The sequence below is a fragment of the Diabrotica virgifera genome, chromosome 9 (genome assembly GCF_917563875.1).
Source record: "Diabrotica virgifera virgifera chromosome 9, PGI_DIABVI_V3a".
NCBI classification, from domain to species: Eukaryota; Metazoa; Arthropoda; class Insecta; order Coleoptera; family Chrysomelidae; genus Diabrotica; species Diabrotica virgifera.
This window is the reverse complement of record NC_065451.1, coordinates 194,565,328-194,589,694: the sequence shown is the minus strand read 5'-3', so window position 1 is coordinate 194,589,694 and position 24,367 is coordinate 194,565,328. Positions and strand designations below refer to the sequence as shown.

Sequence of the window (24,367 nt, the reverse complement as noted above, 5' to 3'; positions counted from 1 at the left end):
ATTCAAATTTGTTTATAATTTGTTTTTTTAATAACGTCGCGGGGATTAACTATTTTGAAATGCCGTTTCAATAATTGGGTTCCTGGTAATTTTTCACTAATTAACAAATTTTTTTGTCTTTTTTCCTCTTCTTTTTTTTTCGGGCCCTTTTAGGGTTAAGTTTCATTAAGAATGTCGAATCTCTAAGTTGTAGATTCTAGACCTAAAAATATTAAGATTGGTTTAAATTCACTTATATAAAATGTGGCTACTTACTGAGTTACAGAGTGTTTTATTTAAAAATTTAAAAATTATTTTTACCAAGTATTTTCAAACTATTTGACGTATCCTTATCATACTTGGGAAAAAGTGTGGGTACTATACAGTCTACTAAATTGTGATAAATAAAAGTTTCTAGCTACTACCAGAGGCGTACAACAGGGGATAGTTAATGGTTGACCCTTCCCAAATTCTACACCACTGAGGGAATTACTATTTCAGCGAAATTTTTCGATTCTTTAATACTTTCTATATAAATAATATACTCTTTACTGGTAACGATTAAGTAATTAGTTTTCGAGATATTGGACGTTAAAAATGAAACGGCATAGTTATTTTGATTCATTCATTCTTTCATTTTAAACTTCCAATATATCTCAAACTTATGACTTTATCGATACCACTAAAGTTATTTACATACAAAGTGTTGAAGATTCGAAAAATTTCGCTAAAATAGTAATTCACTCAGTGGCGTAGAATTTGGGAAGGTTCAGTCATTCAATATCCCCTGTCGTACGCCTCTGATACTAGCTAGAAACGTTTATTAATCACAATTTAGTAGGGTGTATAATAGCCACACTTTCTGCCAAGTATGATAAGGATACGTCAAATAGTTTTAAAGTACTTGGTAACATTAATTTTTAAATTTTTAAATAAAACACCCTGTAACTCAGTAAGTAGCCACATTTTATTTAAGAGATTTTAGTTAAATCTTAATATTTTTAGGTCTAGAATCTACAACTCAGAGATTCGACATTCTTAATAAAATTTTGTTAATTAGTAAAAAATTCCCAGGAACCCAATTATCGAAACGGCATTTCAAAATACTTAATCCCCGCGACGGTATTAAAAAAACAAATTATACACAAATTTGAATAATTTTCAAATGGCATTTTAGGGGGAGTTTAATAGAAATTTGAATTTATCAATACATTTATCGAAAATATACATAAAAATAGAAATAATGAGATGTTAAGCAGGTGAATATTTCTTTGGCAACAACCGCGTTTTTGCATTTGAAAATATTGTAACATTTAGTAAACAAATTTAATATCTCAAAAAATATTAAATAATTTTCTACCAATTTTTTTTGCTTAATACTGGTAACATAGCGCAACTTACTATGTAAAATAAGATATTTTATAGTGCTTATTTAAAACGCTAGAAATATTTTTTTGCAAATTTGTTTTTAAAGTTTTATATACAATTATTTAAATAAATAGGGGGTCAAATTTAATTTAGTAAGTCTTATGTGAAAGATTTACCTTCAACTTTGCAGAAAAAAATCCCATAGACCTTTATTAATAAGTGAATTACCTCAGCAGTTAAAAAGTATTTTTTTTTTGCAAAAATGACCCCTTTTTAATTATTTAAACAATGATCCCCTTGTATGATTTGGATACTTTCTTGAAAATATCTTTTGTACCCACCTAAACTTTGATATAAAATTTGTTTTAACCTGTGCGAATTTACATTTTGACTTTTTTTATTTTATTAGGCTAAAAGTATTTAGAAATTTTTGTAACATAGGCAGAACTTGAATTTATACTATATGAACAGACCTTAAAGGCCCATTGCTTGGAGTTTCTTCACTGTTTTCCTCCATTTTCTCTTGTCCATGGCTACAGTTCTCCAATTTGTTATCCCGATTGTTTCCAAGTCGCTCTTAAATGCTTTAACCACTTTTTTCCATGGTCGTCCTCTTTTCTTCTGTCCTTCCCCTCTCAGCGGCGAATTCTTAGGTAGGCACTTCCGTCAGCATTTCTCGCAAGATGAAGCAACCAACTAAGGTTTTTTGTTCTGAAGATCTGGCTAATTTCTGGTTCCCGGTACAGCTTTCTGATCTCTGCATTTGTTCGTCTCCTCCAAATTTCTTTATCGTCTTTTATTCCCCCAAATATATTCTTTAGAATACTCCGCTCTCAGATGTTCAGCATATTTTCTTGATTTTTGTTCATAACTCATTTTTCGCTTCCATAAAGAACTGTGGGCTGGATCACTATTCGGTATAGCCTCAATTTTGCCTCTTTGAGATTTTATTTGCTTTTAGTAGTTTGTGTAGGTAACCGAAAGTATTCCTTCCTTCCGAAATGCGCTTCTCGATTTCTTGGATTTCTTCCAGTTTACTTGTTAGAGTTACTCCTAGATACTCAAACTCCGTCACATTTTTAAGCAATATTCTTTACTCTCGTTGGTTGTGGTAGTCTTCAGTTGTGTGACTTCTCGCCCATGCTTGATTAATGCTGCAGTAATACCATTGCTGCCTGCACTTTTATTGTTTTTATGCTACGCACGGTTCCTCTTATTTCTCTTAAAGATTTGCAAATATCCGAAATTATAATAGATAAATCCAATTTCCAATATCATCCACTCGTCGATTGGGAAAGAATTAATGCAAACAACATACATGGACCTAATAAATTTTCACCTAGCTCATTATTATGCAAAGAAATGTAACCCGGAGATACTTTGTGGATAATTTATAACCTAAGATTATATCGAATGCATGCGCAAGCAACCGCGTTGTCATATTCATGGCCCATTGTAAAAACCGCGCGCGGAATATATCAAATGATAAATAAAATTCAGTTGGAGGTTCCCTACTAAACTAAGGGACGGACTTGACGACGATAAATACCACAACAAAAGTGAGATAAAAATAACTGTATGTACATTAGATTATGATGTAGATACATTACTCCAAGAAATTAACGCACCACCTTAAAAATGGCTCATTTTTGATAACTCGAATTTCCTAAACCTGTTGTCCGCTTTAAGTGATTTTTTTTTATAATATTTTATAGCCTTATTCTTTAACAATATCGCTGTAGTAATATTGATGCTAGACAGGTAAATTGTCATTATATACCGCGTGTACCAATCAAACTGAGATTTTTTCTTAAAGTTCACGTCACCCTGTGGAATATATAATACTGAAATTAAAACCCAACTACAGCCTTAAGTTTTAGTAACATTCTGTTTTTTTATTTATTCGCTTATGTTGGATAATAAAAAAGTTGGTACTTTAACAACTAGCCCTGTGTTTCATCAATACAGGGTGTTTTTAATTAAGTATCGTAAAGATTAAGGGGCAATTCTGCATGAAAAGATAATGACAGTTTGCTTTATAAACGTATGTCTGCAAATGTTTCGTTTCCGAGATATGGGGTGTTGAAATTGTTCTTACAAACTCACGATTTATTTATTTCTCTAAAACCGGAGATATGCAAATGAAAGGTGGGTTTTAAGAGGTAGTTATTGGGCATAATTAATAATTTTATGTTCACCATTGACGCACATAAGGGTCATATTACCCGTATGCGCCCAATGGTGAATATTAAATTCCTAATTGTATATCAAAAAAATGAGCAATAACTACCTCTAAAAACCCACCAAATTTCATTTGCATGTCTTAACCGGTTTTAGAGCAATAAATAAATCGCCAGTTTGTAAGAAAAATTTCAACACCCCCTATCTCCGAAACGAAGCATTTGCAGACATACGTTTATAAAGCAAATTGTCATTACTTTTTCCTGCAGAAAAACCCCTTAAAGTTTGCCATATTTATTTAATAACAACCTGTATTGATGCTAAACAAGGCTAGTTGTTAAAGTATCTAACTTTTTTATTATCCAACATAAGCGAATGAATCAAAAAACAGAATGTTAAGAAAACATGAGGCTATAGTGGGGTTTTAATTTCAGTAATTTATAAATGTTAGCATATTCCACAGGTCACGCGAACTTTGAGAAAAAAATCACAGTTTGATTGGTACACCCGGTATACAGTTTACATTTCTAGCAACAATATTATTACAGCGATATTGTTAAAGAATAAGGCTATAACATATTAAAAAAATCACTTAAGAGGAAAGGCGCAAAATAACGCCTATCAAAATTTTCAATGTGTTGTAAATGTATTTATTTTTTTCGAATCCTGAGAAAACTAATAAGTATTCTTGAAAAATTTAAACGCAGCATGAAAGATTACGTTATTACCGAGGACCATTATCAAAATTTTCAATGTGTTGTAAACGTATTCATTTTTTTCGAATCCTGAGAAAACTAATAAGTATTCTTGAAAAATTTAAACGCAGCATGAAAGATTATGTTATTACCGAGGGCCGAAAGTCCCTTAGAATAAATAAAAAGTTTCTTTTGAATGAAATATTTGCAATTAAAAATCACAATAAATTTTCTCTTTTTTTCACTTCTCTAAACTTATGAAAATAAAAATATTATAGAAGTTTTCAGGGACTTTATGCCCTCAGTAATAATGTAATATTTTATACTGTATTTAAATTTTTCAAAAATATTAATTTATTAGTTTTCTCAGGATTTGAAAAATATGAATACATTTAAAACACATTTGACAGGCGACATTTTGCGCCTTTCCCCTTAAGTCGGACAACCGGTTTAGGAAATTGAAGACATAAAAAATGAGCCATTTTTAAGGTGGTGCGTTAATTTTTTGGAGACGTGTAGATATAAAAATGTAATACCTACTATATCTAGTGACTATATCTAGTGGCCAATATTATCGAATATTCATTTTTTAGATATCTGGATTTTTAAATTTCTACGGAATTCGATATATTTCTTTGAATTGGTTCCAATCTTGCTTTGATAATAGGAAACTACTGGTTAGAACAAAAATGATACTGACTCTACGTCTGAAAAAAATGTTGTATATGTAGTTCAGTACAAGGTTCAGTATTGGAACCTCTACTTTTTTTGTCTTTATAAATGACGTCACTAATTTAAGAATCGATGAAAAAATCATTGTATGAGGTTTAGTACAAGGTTCAGTATTGGAACCTCTACTTTTTCTTGTTTTTATAAAATAATGACATCACTAATTTAAGAATCGATGGACAAATTTTTCTTTTTGTTGATGATAACCGGATTACTCGGAGCAATTCAACTATTCTACATACTCTAGCTACTCTTCATGCAGCTATATCTTCTGATCTACTTACAATCACTACCTGGTCGGACTCGCTCTCTTTTTTACAGTGGATAAGGCAGTATCATTATTATATAAAGGAGCTCTTCAACTCTTTATTCTTAATAATATTTAGATCACTACCGTTGATTCTGTAAAATTTCTTGGTATTTTCTTGGACAGCAACCTTAAATGGTCCTTTCATATCGATTTGATAGGTAAGAAATTAGCCTCAGCTTGCTATGGAATAAGATCTGTTTTGAAGGAAATCGATTTAGCATCTTCCAAAAGAGCATATTTTTCTTTGCTCGAGCTTCTTTTTGTAAAAGCTCATAGTTTCTGAGTTATACGTGAAAAACAGCTTTAAAACATGCATTTTTTTACGAAAAAATACAATCTTTGATCTTTAGTAACTAAAAAAGTGTTGATTTGTGTTAATAACTTTATATAACAAATTTTGCTTAGAATTTGTGCCTCTATCGATTTGTATTATTATTTTTATTAAAATAATTTTCACCCCCGAAAAGGGGTGGCATCCACCCCCGGGGTAAAAGCGCAAGTTGGCATCATGTCACCTCTGGTCCTTGAGGTATTCTCTAACTGCTCACCAATTTTCATGAAAATCTATTGGGATTTAACGAAATCAGAGGTGAAAACCTTCAGTGACTGCACTATTTATAATTGTAAACATGTATGTATTAAAAAAAAATCGATTTTCATCCAAGCTGGGTTTTTCAACTAACTGAAAAATATTTCATAAAAAGCAGAAAATGAAAAATAAAATTTCAGCAAAATATTTCCAATTAATAGCTATCCTGAAAATACTCAAATCTCTATTTACCTAAATAAATAAAATTCAAGTATTGTATTTCATGCAAATACGGAAAATAAAGTAATCTGTATGACAAGTAATGCGTTTATGAATTGTTTTCTGTTCAATCGTATTTAATTTTTTTTAATAACTAAAAAACATTTTTTTTTGTATTTGTGTATCCCTAAATCCCTGAATCGTTTATAGACAAGGCGAAAACGGCGGGTTCGAAGGGAAAAATATTCCCATGAGATTTTTTTGCATAATCACGTTCGTGAGACATCCCAGAATAAGGTTCAAGAAGTCGCCCAAGTGAAAAGTGGGCCAAATTTTTGTTAACAATTTTTTTTTAATCAAATTGCAAGAATCAATATTTTTGGCCCGAACAATTTTTTCTATAATTTTTTGGACCATTCTGGACAAAAAAGGTCTCTTATAATTTTTCTCTAAAGTTGATCGTTTTCGACTTTAAGCAATTTAAAATTGAAAAAAACGAAAAATGGCGATTTTCAAGGCTTAATAACTCGGTTAAAAGTTATTATTACGAAAGTCAATATATGACTAAATCAAAGTTTGAAGCCCCCCTACAAGATCGTGAAGAAATTTTTGTCATTATTTTATTAGTAAGCTGTTATTTTTTAAGTAATAATAATAAGCGCCATGCACGTGTGCGGGGCTGTAAATGCTGAGTGCGAGAGAGAAGCTATTCCAGCAGTCCAATTGTGCATCTTACTTGCACTCACATTTACAGCAGCGTCAATACGATACAACCACTCATTGTTATTCATTAAAAATAACAGCTTAGTAGTAAATTAATGACACATTCATGTTCAGGATCATGTAACGGCGACTTTAAACTTTGATTTAGTCACTATCTGACTTTCAAAATAATAATTTTTGACCGAGTTATTAAGCCTTAAAAATGGCCATTTTCGCCTTTTTCAAATTTTAACTTGCTTATAACTCGAAAAAGATCAACTTTAGAGAAAAATTATAAGAGACCTTTTTTGTCCAGAATGGTCCAAAAAACCTAAAAAAAATTAGACCGGGCCAAAATATTGATTTTTGCAATTTGATTAAAAAAAAATTGTTAAAAAAAAATTGGCCCACTTTTCTCGTGGGCGACTTCTTGAACCTTATTCTGGGATGTCTCACGAATGTGATTATGCAAACATATCTCATAGGAATATTTTTCCCAACGAACCCGCCGTTTCCGCCTTGTCTATTATTAAATTGATAAACGCAGCTTCTCAAAATGATCTGCTAAGATATCGACTATAATTTACTGATCCCCATAATTTTTGTAAGTATTGAAGTAAAATTCCTCATCATCATCATCATCCAGCCTTTTGCGTCCAAAGTTGAACATAGACCTCTCGTACACTCAACGAAAAAGGTACGTAATATTAATAAAAATGTTAATTCTGACAACAAAAGCAATATGTACTTAAAATTTGTCCAGTTCTTGATTTTATTGGAACAACAAATCGATGTTCATCAATTCATTATTTTCATTAGTTGATCCAATGTATTACGTTTATTGAATTGATGAATACCCTTGTATTAATACCATAATATCACTTTATTGATATTACGAAAACTGTTCATTGAATCAATAAACACTGTTCATTGAATTAACAACGTCGTTAATTGACCGACAATTCAAATTAGTTGATCCTATAAAGACTATTCGTTGTATCAATAACTATGTTATTTCTCCTTTCTATTTCATCCAATTAATTTCGTTTATTTCTACAATTATTTCCGTTCATTTCTACAATTAATTCCGTTCATTCCCACACCCACAATAAATACCGTTATTCTTACAAACAATTCTATTCATTCCTAAAATCAGTTTCGTTCATTTCTACCATGTACGTACTTTATATTAATAATTACTGCATTATTTTTGAATGTCCGTTTTCACGCTACGTTTTCTTGTACGTTTTGTGGGTCATTCAAAACGTACGACAAAACGTAGGTTTTGTAAATAAGCGGATTTAATGTGTTCGATTCGACAAGACGTACGTCTTGCTGTTTTCTCGCTACGTCTTATTGTACCGGGTGTCCCAATAAGAATGGCTCTCGGCCATATCTCAGGAACCGTTTATAGTAGAGCTTTGAAATAAAAAATTTTATAACAAAAGTTGCCTCAGGAAAAGCCTGGAAATTATTTTCATAATTGTGGGTCCACCGCTAGAGGGCGTAATTGAATATCAAAAATAAAAAAATCTAAATTTGACAAAATTTTCCTAATAAAGGGGCACTGGAAATCCGATTATTGTATTCCTCATCAAATTCTGCGCATATTTGATTTAACAAGTTTAACTCTACCTTTGCAAATAAGAGGTGGGGGTGAGTGGGAACCTTGTTATGAAAAAATGGCTGTAAGTCCGGTTCTGCTAAATCAAATTTTTAAAACTGGGTCTTGTTGAAGACAGATCTTTTTCTTCAATGTAAGCGTGATAATTTTGAACCATCCTAATAAGTAATAAGCCAGCTGGGAGGCGTTATTTAATTTTTTTTCAGAAATCTAGTTTTCTTTGGAAAATATTAAATACAAGTATGCATTTTTAATCATACTTTATAAAATTAGATTAAATTAGCAATATAATAGCGAAAACCGCATGTCGATACCTTTTTTCTATCTCAAGATATCTCCAGAAACGTGTAAATTTTATACATAACTGTTACTATCACCGGTAAACTAAGTTAATGAAAAGTAGTGTGCTGTGGAAAAAACAATATAACATTTTCCAGATGTCAACGTATAAAAATATAATTAATTAAAACAACAATATAAAGAGAAGCAATACTATTAAAATTAAATATAACACAGAACAAAAAGAACTACTTAGTGACGACCTAAATATTCAAATTGTTGCCCATCATACACTACTCTAGAATACATTATCCAGAGAATACTAAACGCCATTCAAAGCATATCGAGAGCAGAAATTGAGACTGCTGTTCAATCTACTCTTGAAAGAGTAAATGTTTGCAACGAAAATGATAAGCAAAAATTTGAACGTTTATGTCATCACTAAATAGTTGTTTTTATTTCTTTGTAATAGGGCTTTTCAACGCTTCTCATTTGTTTCGAGCCTCTGTCATATGCCGTATAATCCGTGTATAATATTAATATACGAGATATGAACGAGGCTCGAAACAAATGAGAAGCGTTGAAAAGACCTAATATACGTTGAGAGCTGGAAAATGTTTCTTTGTTGTTTCCATAGCACACTACTTTTAATGAATTATTTCGTTTACCGGTGACAGTAACAGTTATGTTTTTAAATTTACACGTTTTGTAAGATATCTCGAGATAGAAAAAAGGTATTAACATGCGGTTTTCGCTATTCTGTTGCTAATTTTGTCTAATTTTGTAATATGGTATTAAAAATGCATGTCTGTATTTAATATTTTCCAAGGAGCACTAGATTTCTGAAAAAAAATTAAATAACGCCTTCTAGCTGGCATATTACTCAGTAAGTTGGTTCGAAATCATAACTTTTACATTGATGAAAAAGATCTATCTTCAACAAGACCAAGTTTGCAAAATTCGATTAAGCAGAACCGGACTCACAGCCAGTTTTTCATAACAAGGTACTCACCCCCACCTCTTATTTCCAAAGGTAGACCTAGACTTGTCAAATCAAGTATGCGTAGAATTTTATGAAGAATACGACGATCGGATTTCCAGTGCCCCTTCATTAGGAAAATTTTGTAAAATTTAGATTTTTTAATTTTTGATATTCAATTACGCCCTCTAGCGGTGGTCCCACAATTATGAAAATAATTTCCAGGCTTTTCCTGAGGCAACTTTTGTTATAAAAATTTTTATTTCAAAGCTCTACTATAAACGGTTCCTGAGATATAGCCGAGAGCCATTCTTATTGGGACACCCGGTACGTTTTGTGTGACAGGACAAATCCTATACATTTTTCGATTCGCCAAAAGGTACGTTTGGCTGTTTACAGCCACATTTTATTGTATAGGATTTGTCGTATCACACGAAACGTACAATAACGCTTGTTTCCCATTATACGATTTTTGAACGTGCGAGGGATTTGTCGTGCCGTAGTTTTGTCGCACTTGTCCTTTTCGTCCTTTTCACACAATAAGAATTCAGTCGCACGAAAATATTTTGCTGTGTTGTTTGCTATATTGTTTTTATTTACACTTTGTGGGTGAGGTAGGTACATGATACGATGTCGGTTATGTATCATTACAAATGGGTATTTTTTGTCCATACTTTTGTCCTAATGTAATGTGTATTTAATTCATTTGCAATTTTATTTTGTCAGTTATTATTTCTTATGTTTTTAATTAAAAGCCTTAATTTGTTTTTATAATCGTTGTTCTACTAAGTTATTTGTGGGATCTTGGATTAGCTCATCTAATTAGCTCATACAATATATGTAATAAACTATTCTAAATGGAAAATAGGCCACAATTGAAGTAAAAAAATGATTTTATTAACATGTCGACATCCGATTTGGGCGTCGAAACGTTAATAAAATTATTTTTTTTTTGTTAAATTGTGGCTTATTTCCCATTTAGACTAGTTTGTTATAAGAATTCCACAAGGAAACAGCTTCAGAACAACATTACAATCTATGTTTTTCATGTACAGAATTTAATAGACCCTCTGTCATCCATTCATTTTTAAATGTTGTTCCCCTCGTTTTAAATGTTGTTTTTAGATAATTTCACAAAAGACGTGACCGCCGCGCGCTGCTCTCCTCCAGTTTTAAACGAGTTGTTTACCCTATAAAACTAAATATAATTTCGTTGAATAAAAAGTATATTTTATATGGAGCGAAATCAAATTATAGCGTTGTGTTTACTTTATCGTCGAAGAAAGAGAAATAAGAGGAGAGAATTCATTGGGTCCATCCTATTAACACAAAAAAGATATGATTTATACTTATATTTTTATATTCACACATATTCGCACCCTCTATACTCAACGTTAATTGCAACTATGTAAAATAAAGTTTATTATAATATACTTAGCAGTTTTAATTACTGTTGTTATCAATAACATATATAATTAATTTTTCTGTATTTATAAAATGTGTTTTTTTCTTTATCGCCTAATTCGTCAAATTAATTAATTCAAATTAATTCGTGCACTATTAAGTGCACGGCATACACCATTCCAAGCATTTCTCGTCAAGTTTCTATCTTTATATATTACTATTGTTTTGTCCCAATGAACAGGTCTCGCTTCAATTAATGTTATTACTATTTCACTATCAATCTGAGACATCATAATATAAAATATATGCACCTACTTTAAACAGCCAGAAAGTGTAAATGAAAATAATGTACCAAACAACCAAAGAAGCTACCTTCGTGCGACTAAACGACAGTATCATATGAAAGGATGCATTAAGTCCCCTATGCTACTGGGTGCGTAAAGACTGCACGGCTGCCGTCTGTTGTTGTAAGCGAGAGACGCCATAAACACGGCGAATTCACCGAACGTTCCAACCACCGTCTAGTGAGAAAGGCTCCATATGATTACATGAGCCACCATTGGAATGTCGTCGTACGTTCTAACCCTCGCACGTTTAAATTCTTATAATGTGAAACAAGCGTAAGACGTAGCGTGAAAACCATCCTTTACACTGCATAGTAGTTAGATTAGATAATAGTATTTTTAATTCTTTGATGTAGGGATTTACATAGGACGCACAAGTCCTGTAGTCGGTTGAGTTCGGCTATTCCTATTCCGTTCCGCGGAACTTTAAGTTCGTTTTACGGCTACTGCTGGCGTAAATTTGTCGCCCGTGGAGCCTTAGCCTACAGAATTTTCGTCTAGTTGACTAGAGAAACTTTTTAAAACTGATAATGAGTCGGATAATATTATGTTGATTTGTTAGAGATTTTTATTTTCGGCGTATTGGCAATAATTATTAAGTGTGACCTTTACAAACCTAACTAACGTTGCAGAATGTCAGTTGAGTGATTACAATTATTTGCAATGTTAAACTGACTAAAGATGACTTTCAATAGAGCAAGCATATAGCATTGTTTAGGGTTTTGAGTTTTGTTAAATTCTGTTCGTGTGAACAATTATTAAATACACTTTTTATAAAAAAAAAGTTTTCAGTCTAATGGCATAGAAAACAGCATAATGCTACTCTATATCCCACCAGACTGAAAACAATGGGAACCTGCTCTGGTTACACCTCCGAGGCTTCTACAATTTGCAAGCCATAACGGATGCTGAGACTAAGGAAGATGAGGGAATTTTACAATATATAATTCACGTCCCATCTGCTCAGCGCGGTAAAATTCCAACGAGAATGCTTTCCTTCGTACTCCAATCAGAGTAAACCTGGACCTCGGAGGTAAACTACTACACTATGTCATTTCGAGCAACTGTGTTTAGCGTGTGTTTGCAACAAAGTTTAGAGCACTTAGAATAGTAATAAAAATCTGATAAATGTCATAGTTGTTTGACAGACAATATGTCTATATTTTAATGATAATATATAATCAATTTCTATAATCCAACTAATAAAACTAGTGGATTAAAAAATCTTGTTCTGAAAAACGCCATGTCGACATAGTGTAGTTTACCTCCGAGGTCCAGATCATGTAAATCAAAAATGAATAACTATTTTCAATTTCGTTGCAAAACAAAAATACAGCCGCATCATATTCTAGTCCAATCAGAGAGTGCAGCAAGCACCTCTACCGGTTTCGAAACTTGTTAGTCTCTCATCAGGAGGCACATATGCTGCTCTCTCTGATCCAACCAAAACAAACCCCGGCGTGCAGTCACGGATTGCAACGAACGAAATGGCATAGATGCCCTAGCGGCAACTGCTAGCAAAAAAAACTAAGTTTTCAGTCTAATGACATATAAAACAGCATAATGCTACTCTATATCCCACCAGACTGAAAACAATGGGAACCTTCTCTGGTCACACCTCCGAGGCTTCTAAGTATTATAAATCGGCATAAATATAAAAAAGCGGCAGTTGCCGCTAGGGCATCTATGCCATTTCGTTCGTTGCAATCTGTGACTGCACGCTGGGGTTTGTTTTGGTTGGATCAGAAAAAGCAGCATATGTGCCTCCTGATGAGAGACTAACAAGTTTCGAAACCGGTAGAGGTGCTTGCTGCACTCTCTGATTGGACTAGAATATGATGCGGCTGTATTTTCGTTTTGCAACGAAACTGAAAATGGTTATTCATTTTTGATTTACACTTTTTATACTTTAGCTCCTAGCGTGATTAGTATATTGAGACATCAAGTTTCCACAGAGTGATGAGACCGGTTAAATATTCCAATTATTTTGCAACACCAGAAAACAATTTCACTCGTTATCCTGTATACATACGATGCAATCGCCCGTGGGCTCGCCCTCCCCTGCAAATAAAAATAAAATTCGGTGCCTGCTCACCCACTGGAAGTTTATTCTTTCTTACACTTGGAATATAATGTTTTCGTGTAATAAACATTTATATTTGCGAAGAAATATTTCAATCTGTCAGGTCTACTCTACAACTCGTTGCATGAGGATTTGTGGAACGCCACACGAGAAATCCTTAGGAATTTTCTCTGACTGTTTTCCGTTTCCAGTTTCGGGCCACCTGTTCCCTCTTTCGTGCTTGATAGACTGACATAAATGGTTTTTGTTCTGTGCCATAAAACATTGGGGTATTACGTGCAATAATAGATTCTTGATTGATGGATTCGACCAATAATTGGCATTGGCGAGAATTAATTTATATAAATAGTTGTTTTCTGTGTAATTTTCTTATCATTACACACAAGCTCTAATTTACCGATTTGTATCCCGAGTGACGCTTTGGCAGTTTGAATTTGCCGACCTGCAGGGGAAGAAAATTACAGAGTGAGTTTTATGTATGGAAACACTCAATTATCTCGGAAATGGCTTGCACGATTTTTATAGGTTTTGGTGGGTACGAGTTTTCTTATGCGGCCGATATTATAGTGCTAATTGCATTGTTGTCAGAGTTTCCGTTTTTCTGGAAATCTAATGAACTTTCTCATTTCAGATGGAACACCCTGTATATTTTTTGCGTTTTGAAGTCCTTAAGAAATACTGATTATTTTTCATGTTATATTCCCTATAACTAAATGCCATAATTTCGGACTTATTTATTTTAAAAAAAATTTTAAACAAATTATAAAAATCATTTTTTTCGGCCCTGGTAAACATTATTTTAGGTTTTTTGGATCATTGTGAACAAACAACATCTTTTGTAATCTTTCTCCAAAATTAATCATTTCCGAGTTATAAACAATTTAAAACTGAAAAAAATCGAATAATGACGATTTTCAACGTTCAAAAACACAAATCAAAAATATTATTTTTGAAACTGCGAAGTACCCAAATTCAAGTTCAAGCCTTGTTTTATCAGATACCGATAAGTAATTTTAGCTTGTTTCACTTTAAAACATTGTTTTTTAGTTGTTAATGCAGCTTGATCGCCCGTCCTCTCATATGCACTTCATTAACAATTAAAAAGCAATGTTTTAGAATAAAACGAGCCAAAAAATACTCTAGCAAGCTATTAGAAGAATAGTTGAGCTAGAATTTAGGTACTTTGTAATTTCAAAAATTATAGTTTTTACTTGTGTTTTTGAACCTTGAAAATCGTTATTATTCGATTTTTTTCAGTTTTAAATTGTTTATTACTCTAAAACGATTAACTTTAGAGAAAAATTACAAAAGATCTTTTTTGTTCCCAATGATCCAAAGAACGTAGAATCATATCTACTTGAGCAGAAAAAATTGATTTTTTATAATTTGTTTAAAAAAATTTTTATTACATGTAGCAGTAACTCCGAAAAGTTTGTTAGATTTCCAGAAAAACGGAAGATCTGACAACAATGCAATTAGCACTATAACATCGGCCGCATTAGGAAACCCCTACCTGCCAAAACCTATAAATATCGTATAAGCCGTTTTCGAGTAGTGTTTCCATACATAAAGCTCACTCTGTATGTCAAACTATCATTAGGGCCATGTGAATGGGTAATTTTAAGAGATGTAGTGTAATTAGGTAGGATTATTTCATTCATAGATTTGGAAGACCAAGCGGAACCTACAAAAATCACAATTTCAGCAATAATAATTTTTGTACGTAGTGTACCGTACCGGACACACCGCGTGACTTGTCGCATTAGGATTTTATAAGATTAAATGTTAAAATATTTCTTTATTTTTTCAGGTAAGGCACGAAATACCAAGTTATTAGTGTAAGTACTACCTTTTTGACATTCATGATTAGTATACAGTGTAAGCAAACATATACAGAGTGGCCCAAAAGTCTGGAAACGGCCAATTATCTCGTAAATTGCTAGTCATGATTGTACAAAATTTGAGGTACACCTATTTTCGGATACGGAGATTCCATATTTGATATTTGCAATGTTTAGTAACTTTGGTTTTTCAAATTCATCACCCTTTATATTCAGTCATTATTGGAATCTCCTATTCAATACGAGTTCAACCATATGTAACACTTATGATTTTATGTAGTCTGGAAGGTCTTAAATACATAAAACAGTGCAAAATATGTAGATTTTAATAAATTTAAATATTTAAATGTAGAATGTTATGATTTTGACATTTGTTCACCATTTTCATTATTGACTAAAACTGACAGTAGTTATGTTTTGAAAAGTTCTGCAAGATAAATTGCTTCTCTAAAATGGCTCTTAACGAAAAAGAACGAATTACTATTCTAATGATGAGAGGGTATGGTGACAGAAAAAGATCTTATTGTGAAGTAGCCAACTTCTTCAATGATACTTTTCCAACCGTTCTCCTATTCATAAGGCGACGGTACAAAAAACTGTAAAGCGATTTGAGGAATCTGGAGAAGTAAAAGATAGATACCCATCAGGTATACCGAAAAGAGTTATGAATAACAACAAAACTTTAGACATAATGCAAAGTTTACATGATGTAGATCGCAGGTTGCACAAGTACATGATGTAGGTCGTTCTTCAGTCTTACGTGTACATATTACGTAAGAATAAATTTAAACCATACAAAATTAACTTATTGCAAGAATTAAGTGATGATGACTTCGATCGTAAATTACAGTTTACTGAGGTAATGATGGATAAAATTGAAAATGATGAAAATTTCGTTAACAGAATATGTTTTTCCGATGAAGCAACCTTTACACTGTGTGGAAGTGTAAATCGACACAATTTAAGGTACTGGAACGACGTAAATCCACACTGGATGCGTGAAAGCCATACTCAAAGAGCACAAAAATTAAATGTATGGTCAGGTATAGTAGGTACTCATTTAATTGGGCCATTCTTTATCGAAGGAAATTTAACGTCAGATAGTTACGAAATGTTACTTAGAAATGAAATTGTACCTACACTAAGAGACTTGTTTGGGGCCAATTTTAATCAGATATGGTTTCAGCAAGATGGAGCTCCAGCTCATTTTGGTGTAAATGTTCGGCGTTATTTAGATGAGATATTTCCCGGACGATGGATTGGTAGACGAGGTAGAATTGAATGGCCTCCACATTCACCTGATTTCAATCCTAAAGATTATTTTTATCGGGGATACTTGAAAAATTCAGTTTACAAAACTAAACCAGCAAGTCTTGCCGAGCTAAGGCAACGAATTATCGATGAATCTCGAATAATTTCTAGACAATCATGGAGAAATGTGGTAGACGCGTTCTACCATCGATTAGGGTATTGTCAACTTACAAATGGAGCACATTTTGAACACTTGATAAAGTAACCATTATGTTAAAAAATTTTGTAATCTATCAATTGTTACGTTTTAATGTAGTTGAAAATAGTTAGTACTAAAAAATTTATTGAGACAATTAGGCGTTGCCAGACTTCTGTTTTATGTATTTAAGACCTTCCAGACTACATAAAATCATAAGTGTTACATATGGTTGAACTCGTATTGAATAGGAGATTCCAATAATGACTGAACATACAGGGTGATGAATTTGAAAAACCAAAGTTACTAATAATATAAGAAAAACGGCAAATCTGGCAACATTGCAAATATCAAATATGGAATCTCCGTATCCCAAAGTAGGTGGACCTCAAATTTTGTACAATTATGTCTAGCAATTTTCGAGATAATTGACCGTTTCCAGACTTTTGGGTCACTCTGTATAATAGAATAAATTCATTATTTCAAAAACAGACGACTTTTAAAAAATATTTAAAACTATTTTTATCAATTGAAGGGTACAGGGAAAAAGGGAGGAAATTCACTTTTGTTGAATTTTTCAGCAGAGCATTTTCAAAGTTATAAGACTATTATTATTGATATGTTTTGATGGTTTTTTTTTTTTCAAAATCATATAATTCAAAATTTGAAAAATACGAAAATGGCCATTTTCAAGGCTTAATAACTTGGTTAAAAATTATTGCTATGAAAGTCAGTAAGTGACTAAATCAAAGTTTAAAGCGCCCCTACAAGATCCCGAAGAAATTTTTTTCTAAGGCCGTGCTAAAAGAGCCACTTTCACGCACGCATTTCGTTTCCGAAAGTTGCATTTTTCGCGTGCGTGAAAGTAAATTTTCCCGCACGGCGTGCGGCAAAATAAAATACCTTGTAATATGGCATTATAATATATTATAATATATGCAATAAACTAATATTTAGATATTATTTACTAATTTATTTCAAACTTATCTTATTGTGTTAATGTTTTAATGAAATTAACGTGATTATTTCATTCATAGGAGATTCTGACCAATAGAACGCTACAGAAATAAAAATTAAACTGATAATTTTTGATAATATCCCGTCATCAAATATATTACGTCAGATGCCCTTCGTTGCTACGAAAAAATACATTCAGTGACAATAATGACAATTAATGTTTTAAAAATTATAAAAGTGATGACTTTCAACCGTCAAATATTTATAACAACTGTGTGTTTAACTGTACTAATTTGTACTTACATAAATAAATTACAATAAAATTTTGGTTTTGAACAGTTTTATTCATGAAATAATCGCAACAAATTGGACTCTATCTCTAAAATTATTATCGAATTTTTGCCCTCGTGACACTTTGACATAATTTCACTCCTCTTCGGGTCGTGAAATTAAAACTGTCAAAGTGTCACTCGGGAAAAATTCGATAATTTTAGAGCTCTTGTGCAAATACTACTGATTATTTCACTCATAGGAGATTCTGACCAATAGAACGCTACAGAAATAAAAATTTAACTGATAATTTTTGATAATATCCCGTCATCAAGTATATTACGTCAGATGCCCTTCGTTGCTACGAAAAAATACATTCAGTGACAATAATGACAATTAATGTTTTAAAAATTATAAAAGTGATGACTTTCAACCGTCAAATATTTATAACAACTGTGTGTTTAACTGTACTAATTTGTACTTACATAAATAAATTACAATAAAATTTTGGTTTTGAACAGTTTTATTCATGAAATAATCGCAACAAATTGTACTCTATCTCTAAAATTATTATCGAATTTTTGCCCTCGGGACACTTTGGACATAATTTCACTCCTCTTCGAGTCGTGAAATTAAAACTATCAAAGTGTCACTCGGGAAAAATTCGATAATTTTAGAACTCTTGTGCAATTACTACTGATAATTCGATGAAATAAAATTATTTTGGCATAATATTTAAAAGTCAGATCAGTAGACAATTACAATGGTTTTGAATCGTCGTCATGGAAACCAATATCGTCGTCGTGGTAACCCATTATATTGAAAGTTTGGTTTTGACAACCTTGTCAAAGAATTAATTTGTGTATTTTCACTTCTAAATAAAAATTAATATAACTCTATTTTTTGTGGATTTTTTTCAAACGTACGGCCCTAGAAAAAATATTGTTCCTAACTCATGCGGAAAGTGTCTTTCCCGCACTCAACTGCGTGCCCGAACTCCGCTATCGCGTCGTTCGGGTCAACGGCAGTCTCGTGCGTGAAAGTATCACTTTCCGCACTAGTTAGGAAAAGAGCTATTTGTATAACAAGGGAGGAAAGTGCTACTTTTCCTCCCGAGAATGAAGTTTACTGCCCGACGCGTAGCGGAGGGCAGTAATCATTCAAGGGAGGAAAAGGCACTTTACTCCCATGTTACACATATGATTTTTCTAACTTCCTCAAATTAATAACAAGTCATTTTTCATTTTTACTTAATTAATTTATGTAACGAACCCCAACAAAATTTATTAAAACTAAAACTAACAAGTAGGTACAATATAACTGTCAACTGTCAAATATAAGTCAAATTATTAATGTTAACATTGTTAAATCAAAATACCTAACAATTTCCTGTTTTTACCATTCTGCAAAATACAGGGTGTTTTATAACTAAACGTTGAAATGTATAGATACTTACGTAATAGAAAATAGATATTGTACAGGGCGTCAATAAGTTATATTTCATGAATGAAATACCATGACGTCACTTTTACTTTTCCTCCCTAGGGAGGAAAAGTACAACTTTGTTCCCTACAATCAGGTCCGGAAAAGTATACTTTCAGTAGAGGTAGGTGGAAATAACTATTTTCATTATTGTATTACTAAGCTGTTCTTTTTAATTATTAACAATAACATCTTAGTAATAAAGTATACAGTCTTAGTATAATGACAAACATTTCTTCGGGATCTTGTAGGGGGTCTTCAAACTTTGATTTGGTCACTTACTGACTTCATAGTAATAATTTTTAACCTAATTATTAAACCTTGAAAATGGCCATTTTCGCGTTTTTCAAATTTTAAATCGCGTATATCTCGACAACAATCAATTTTAGAGAAAAATCAAAATAAACCTTTTTTACTCATAATAACCCAAAGAATCTAAAAAAAATTGTACGAAGTGGAAACATTAATATTTTGAATTTGTTTAAAAAAATTGTTTAAACAATTTTTTAACCACGATACCCTCTGGTGCCCTGTGGATTTGTTACAAGGACCTTCTTTTGAGTAAGTTTGGGCAATAAAAATGAATCGGAATAATTTACCTAACAGGCGAGAGCATACAGCCAGAACTAAACTGCTCGTCAAAAGTTAGGGATATAGACAATTATGCTTATTTTCATAGTTGATTTTTTCGCCAACAGACGGATTCCGCTATTTTTTTTATTTTAGATTTTTCTTTAGTATTTACACAATTGTAAAAAGGTTTACTTAAACTTATTTTTTGCACTTATACCGGGTGGAAGAAAAGAAATGTTTTTCTTATGTTAAGTTTGAGACACCCTGTAGGGAGAACGAGGTACAAATGTGAGTATACATCAGAATCGTATTGTAGTCTTATGTTTTGTGAACATGTTGTTGTTTGAATGTCCCTGATATCTTTAGAAACAAAAAAAAATAGACGGTTTTGTAATTTAACATGTGTTTTAACCGAAACAAAAGTTTGAGACACCTTGTAGGGAGAAAAAGGCACAAAGGTGAGTATACCTCGATATTATGTTGTAGTGTCGTATTTTCTAAATATTTTATTTTTTAAATTTCTCTGATATCTTTAATAACAAAGAAACTAGACGGTATTACTCTTTAATATGTGTTTCTATGTTTCACATGTGTGATGTGATGCATGTCGTCAGTTAAAACACATATTAAAGAATAATACCGTCTAGTTTCTTTGTCATTAAAGATATTAGAGAAAATAAAAAAATTAAATATTCACAAAATATGAGACTACAACATAGTATCGAGCTATACTCACATTTGTGCCCTTTTCTACCTACAAGGTGTCTCAAACTTTTGTTTCGGTTAAAACACATGTTAAATTACAAAACCGTCTATTTTTTTGTTTCAAAAGATATCAGGGACATACAAAACACAAAATGTTAACAAAACATAAGATTTCAATACGATTTCGATGTATACTCACATTTGTACCTCATCCTCCCTACAGGGCGTCTCAAACTTAACATAAGAAAAACATTTCTTTTCTTCCACCCGGTATAAGTAGAAAAAAAAAAGTTTGAGTAAACCTTTGCATAGCTGTGTAAATACTAAAGAAAAATCTAAAATAATAAAAAAAATTAGCAGAATCCGTTAATCTATTCACGATAAAATCTACTATGAAAATTCAGCAGAATTTTCTATATCCCTAACTTTTGACGAGCAGTTTAATGCTAAATAACAAAACAAGTTGTCCAGCTTTTTAGTTGTACATATCAGATTTAGTTGAATGTAATTACCGTACCAAATCCAGCGTGCGACTCCGGTAGAGCTTCCCAACAAAGACCCAGTCGATTTTTGATTTATATTTCACTGTAGCCAATTTTCGATAGGGAGATAAAAATGTCACAGCGTTTATTATTTAAAAGAGTTTTACTAGCACAATGTAAAAGGAAAAAGCAATAAAAACGGTTGTAAAAACATCAATTTGATTACTATTTTTCCTGTGGTACAATTTGGTGTAACTTTACTGACTTCATATCAAACAAACAAAGGTATACTTATGCATAACGATGTACGTTGTACCGTTGTACCTATTGTATGATGTTTACTACATAGACACATGGTGGAAGACTATTTACCCCAGTATATCTGTATATCTATCCCGTCCTCTCATATGCGCTTCATTGACAATTATTAAAAAGCAATGTTTTAGAATAAAACGTGCCAAAAAAGGAACTAATAGAACCAAAACACATAGAAAATGATACATGGATTACTATCTAAAAAAGCTCTATGCAGAGGAAGAACAAATGATGCTAGAACCGGAAACACCAGAAATTACCACAAATGAAGATGTTAATATAAGTGCACAGGAAATATGAAAATCGAAAAGCTGAAGAACAGAAAAGCTGCAGGTAAGGATGGAATACCAAACGAATTACTGAAATATTGTGGAGCAGCAATGACAGAATTAACAACATTAATTAACAAAATCATAAAACACAATATAATACCGGAAGAATGGAGAACGAGCGAACTAATTCTACTATTCAAAAAAGGAGGTAAAAAGCAGCCAGAAAACTACAGAGGTATCAATTTGTTAAATACTACCCTAAAACTTACAACTAAAATCTCACAAGACGTAATGAATCAGAGGATAAATTTAGCAGATGAACAACAGGGTTTTCTTACTGGAAGATCGTGTACAGATGCAATAATCGTCATAAAGCAAATTACTTAGAAATCACTAGAGTATAATAGACCAGCATTTCTATGTCTGATTGACTTAAAGAATGCATTTGACAGAGTAAGACTCAAAGATGTAATCCATCTTCTGTATAATAAAGAAGACCCTCTAGATATCATAAAAACTATTGAGAACATCTACCAAAACAACAAAATGGAAGTCAGAATAGATGGACAACTTACAGAACCTATAGATATAGGCAGCGGAATAAGACAGGGAGACTCATCGAGTCCTATGCTTTTCAATTTAATCATGGATGAAATCATCAAAAACGTCAACAAAGGAAGAGGATATAGAATGGGAAACAAAGAAGTAAAAATGCTCTGCTACTCAGACGACGCAATATTGATAGCCCAAGATGAAGATAGTCTGCAAAGATTATTCCACAGATTTAACATAAGAGCAAAAGAATTCGATATGACAATTTCATTCCAGAAAACCAAAACAATAGTAATCAGTAAAGAACCAATTAGATGCAAAATAGAAATTGATGGTTTCAGTATTGAACAAGTAATGGAAGTAAAATACCGTGGAATTACATTGTCAAGTTACGGAAAACTAGACAAAGAAGTGAGAAATCAAGTACAAAAAGCAAATAAATTGGCAGGATGCCTTAATAAAACTATATGGCGAAACCGACATATTAACACTGAGATGAAGTCAAGAATTTATAAAGCCAGTGTAGGACCAATAATGACATATGCATCAGAAACAAGACCCGATACAGCCACAACACAAAGACTACTGGAAACGGCAGAGATGAGAGTACTGAGAAGAATTACAGGAAATACACTGAGAGATCGAAAGAGGAGCAAAGATATTAGAAGAAAATATAACGTACAGTGTATAAACGAATGGACACTAAATGAAAAAAAAAAGAATGGAATAACCACATAACCAGAATTGGGGAGACACGTGTGGTCAAAATAGCACGAGATAAATCACCAATCGGCAGAAGAAGTATCGGCCGACCGCGCAAAATATGGAGTGACAACCTTCCATAGAGATATCAATCCGCCAATGAACAAGCAAAATTGCTTACAAAGAGGAAGAAGAAGAAGAAAAAAGGTTATAGCGAGCTCACTGAAGAAGGGTTTAGCTTGAATTTGAGTACTTCGCAGTTTCAAAAATAATATCTTTTATTTATGTTTTTAAACCTTGAAAATCGTCATTAGACCAATGCAAATAGCAAAAAAACAATAAAAAATTAATAGCAGGATGAGACCCATTCCAAATGAAAATACACATATTAGATAACATGTGGAACATTTTTCACCAAATCTGGATGAGGGGAACATGGGTTGGGGGAGCGTTTTTAGGGGTGAAAACGGTTAATTACGATTTGCGGCAAAACGGCACATCCTATCGTAAAAAGTTAAATTGCAAAGTTGTAGGCTATAATAAGATCTACAACTTTTGTAAATAAGCATTTTTCAAATAACCTCAAAATATTCGAGAAAATTGGAAAATTCGATGTTTTGGATTTTATTTTTTTTTTCTCACTGAAATTTTTTTTTTTTTTTTACCAAATATGGTGGAAGCTTACCTCTTTATGTCCCAAAAACGCTGTAATTTTTTTGTATAAAAATATTTTTTAAAACTCTTGTTTTTTATGTTTAAGGGAAAATGTAAGCATTTTTTCAATTGAAAAATCTCCCGAAATTTTTTTAGCTTTTTTAAAGGAGTTGGCATTTTTTTTGTTTATTGAAACCTCTATTTTCTGATGGTATAAAAAAATATATACGTTACTGTGGAAAATTTTGTCACAAAAGGCAAAAATCGGAAATTTATTTTCAACCCCTCACCATTTTCAGATTCTCAGACGTAATGTAAGTTGCATAGCTGCGGAAAGCTGCATAGAGGAAACTGCAGAATCTGTAAGCATTACCAAATGTGATGAAGAAATGCCATCAAAGAAGCAAAAACTTAATTAATTGATGAAAAATTGGCCATTAAAATTATAATAATTACTTTCTTTTGTACTAAATAAACTTTTTCGTTAAAAAAGTTGTTGCGACTTTTAATTTGGTTCATGAGAAAAAAGTTTAAAAAAAAATGTAGCTTATAGGTAAGTAGGCCGACTTTAAAAAAATATAGTTTAAAAAAAAATAAAAAACACGCTTTTAAAGCACTAAAAATTTAAAAATAACTTTTAAAATTAAAGCTAGTAATGTTTTATTTTTAAATTGTTAGTGCTTTAAAAGC

General features: G+C 32.1%; 1 protein-coding gene and 1 long non-coding RNA gene across 3 annotated transcripts in view; both read left to right on the top strand.

Moving 5' to 3' along the window:
• LOC114335224 (FK506-binding protein 2) overlaps positions 1-24,367 on the top strand; it is a 339,535-nt gene that overhangs the window by 112,306 nt on the left and 202,862 nt on the right. The window lies entirely within an intron of this gene.
• LOC126892185 (uncharacterized) overlaps positions 1-24,367 on the top strand; it is a 247,665-nt gene that overhangs the window by 111,980 nt on the left and 111,318 nt on the right. The window contains exon 3 of the long non-coding RNA XR_007700717.1: positions 15,236-15,263. This is a non-coding gene — a long non-coding RNA (uncharacterized LOC126892185). The remainder of the gene's footprint in view (positions 1-15,235; positions 15,264-24,367) is intronic.